We start from the raw sequence: 3,632 nt of genomic DNA on the forward strand, positions 1-3,632 counted from the left end.
TCAGAAAAATAGCCTGAAATATCTTTGAATTAATCAGTTAAAATTTTTATATTCAGTCCAGTATATATAAATCTCTTTTTTAATTTGTTCTAACTTTTTATATCATCTGTTTAGATAATAACTTAAAAATCTTTTTATTTAGGAAAATACTTTTATCATTGAAATCTAGAATATAAAGACCTTGTTTTACTCAAAGATGATTTCTTTTTTCTTTTTCTTTTTCTTTTTTTAGGATCCAATGTGTGCTTTCTCTCTGTTGAAGCATCTTTTTCTTCTAGAATTTTTTTAGTTATACTTTGGAACAATTTCTGAAAACCTTAGAATCTATAAATAAATTATTGTACTTTGATAAGAAATATCAATGAAAATATAGTTAAAATTTTTAGATATTTCTGCAGACAAAATTAGTTTTGTTTATCATCTTATAAGTTTGTACAGTAACTTGAGAATTAGAAACTACTTGAAGATTGTATTTTTTCTTAAAAGCATTTATAGTAAACACATTTATCTCAAATATCTGTATCTAAAAGGCAGAGTATTAGATAAATGTAAGTTTAAAACATATAAATTATGAGTTTTCTGTTGAAGAAAAACAATTAGACAAATATATATTAACTAAACAATTAGACATAGGTGCTAATTATTTTAGATTAACAACTATAGGTTATCTAAATATCTAGAAAAATATATATTGAGAATAAGGACATAACTTATAATTGTATTAACTTTACGTAACCACATGATTCTTAAAATACTTGGATCCATTTCAATTTATTTTTACTTAGGAGTGCACTCTTATATGTGACGTCACTTGATGTAACTGAAATAAGATCCTTGTGCATATATATTTATTTTTTATAGTCAGGGATGAGAATAAGGATTTTGGGGTCATCACAGGAACATTGCCGGCTTTTGTTCCTGTGGCGAGCAAATGCAGCCACACAACCTCCAGAATTAAAAGTAAAATACAAAGAAGCATGTTTAGTATCTTTCATCAATAGAACATTATTTAGTAACACCACTATAAAGAAAAGTCAGGTTATTTAACTCAAAACTAACTTAAATTTAGAGCTTGAGGCAGGACGATCGAAGGTTCAAGGCCAGGTTGGGCAACTTAACAAGGTCTTGTATCAAAATAAAAAATAAAAAGGTTATAGCTCATTGGTAAAGCACTTCTGGGTTCAATCCCTGGTACCCAGAAAACAACAACAACAAATAGATAATGTAGCAAAGTCTCTGAATTATAAGTTTCTTAAAATATCATCTCTCTCTTTGCTTACTCTATTGCATGAGCGAATTCACAGTGTACAACGTAATTTTCATAAGTGAATGGATTTGCAGTAACTCTAATACTTACAGATTTCTCAGGAATTTGGAAGTGACGGGCCTGAAAAGGCAGGAGGAACTTTAGATTAAAATTGTATTTCCTTGTCTTTTCTTTCCTCTCCCTCTTACTCATCTTTTCATTTCTCCTTCCTCGCTAGGAGCAGCCCTGGCGGGCTTCCCTCTCCAGGGCTGGGTCTGGGTGAGGATTCTGTGACAGCTGACCTTGGCTTGCCCTTGAGTAAGTGCTTGCTGGAGAGCTGGGGCCCTGGGAGCCCTGAAGGGCTGCCTTGTGGAGACGACAACAGAATCCTTGTTCCAACTTGCACCATCATCCTCCCTCGCACAAACCGCTCTTGAAACTTCCATTAGAAGACGTGGGAAGTCACCCAGAACATCTATTCTTCTTGCGTTGCACTTTTGGTTAAAAGCAATTAGGATGCCTGGGGCAATGGTGCCTGCCTGTAACCCCAGTGGCTAGAGAAGCTTAGTAGGAGGATTGCAGCAACTTAGTGACACCCTGTCTCTAAATTAAAAATAGAAAGGGCTGAGGATGTGGCTCAATGGTTAAGTGCCCTGAGTTCAATTCCTGGTACAAAAAGAAAAAAAAAAAAAAGAATTAGGACTCATGAGGAGAGGACCCCGCTTGTAAAGGAAGGAGACATCAGGCCCAGATTGTAACGTCCAAGTGTGATGACCTGACTGTGTTCTCGGGATGGCTGGAGAGGAAGTATCCAGAGCGAGGCCATGGAAAATTCTAGATCTGTGCAGGCTCCCAAGTCCACTGAGCACTTGTGATAAGAAACAGGAACAGCAGAAATGAAAACTGGGCCAAGGGACACTGAGCACACAGGTGACAATTTAATGGGGGGGGGTGGTTTAACCTCCAGGGAGGGGAGATTGCGGAGAGAGAGCAGGCCAGCTCTGTTGGCTCCCGGGTGAGTGAGCCGGCAGCATGGGCGAGAGTTTAGGGGTTTTCCTTGGCTTCAGGTACATCCGAAAGGTGTTGTCCTTTTCCTGGGTGAGAGGTTCATCCTTGAGGGAGGAGCCCAAAGTCACCTCTCCCCTTGGATGGCCTCTGAGCAGGAGTCGCTGCAGCTGCTGAGAATGACAGGTGTGTGTGTGGGGAGGGGCGTCTTTAGTCCCTTGCAATGACCCTGCAAGAGTGTCACCCTCTTCCTAGTCCGTCCTTTGTGATACTAAAGGCGCTTTGGCAATGCACCTGGGTTTTGAGGTCAATAAGACTGTTTGAGAGAACGAGGGGCGAGGGGTGGGGAAGACCACTCGCCACACTTTTAATGGTCCCAGGCTAGCGTTCAGCGTTGAACTGCGGGAGAAGCACACACCACGCTTTTAATGGCTGACAGGCTGAGGCAAGTTCGGGGAGAGGGGGGCTGTCTCACTGCCACCAAGCTATATCCCAGTCCCTGTTTTACAGTATATGGCCCCCCCAAAATTTGTAAAAATGTGATTTGAGCTGGGAATCCTGGTGGTTTGGGAGGCTGAGGCAGGAGGATTGTGGTTCAAAGCCAGCCTCAGCAATGGCAAGGTGCTAAGCAACTCCGTGAGACCCTGTCTCTAAAATACAAAATAGGGCTGGGGATGTGGCTCAGTGGCCAAGTTCCCCTAAATTCAATCCCCAGTATCAAAACAAAACATGGTTTGGCAACATGTCAGAAAATGGTGCAGCTCAGGAAGGGCCCTGGTGCCGGCACAGTGCAGTGTGGAGAAGACCCTGGGAGGCTGCAGAGTGTCCCACCCATTCCTGTTTCCCTAGTTTGCCTTGGTGAGGAGTCATGATGGATTTGTCTGCTCTCGGACTTACCATATGAGTGGACTCATACAGCATTTGCTTTTTTGTGACGGGTGATTTCACTTAGCATGACGCTTCAGGTTGATTTACGTTGCAGCATGTGTCAAAATTTTCCTTTCTTAAAGCTGTGTAATATTCTGTTGCATGGATAAGTCACAGTTTTGTTTATTGGGTCATCTGTGGGTGAATACTTGGGTTGCTGCCACCTTTTAACTATTGTGAAGAATATGCTATAAACATAGAGTACAAAAATCTGTTCAAGTCCCCACTTTCAGTTCTTTTGAGTATATACCCAAAATGGAATGGCTGGGATCACATGGTGATTCTTTCTATAACTTTTTGAGGGGTCTCCGTACTGTCTTCCACAGTGGCTGCACATCTCACATCTTCACCCGCAGTGCACAACGGCATCAATTTCTCCACATCCTTGCCAACATTTGTTATTTTTTGCTCCATCTTTGTGTGTATGAGCACATATGTGTTCTAGGGACTTAGC

The sequence above is a fragment of the Marmota flaviventris genome, chromosome 9, assembly GCF_047511675.1.
Source record: "Marmota flaviventris isolate mMarFla1 chromosome 9, mMarFla1.hap1, whole genome shotgun sequence".
Classification (NCBI taxonomy): Eukaryota; Metazoa; Chordata; class Mammalia; order Rodentia; family Sciuridae; genus Marmota; species Marmota flaviventris.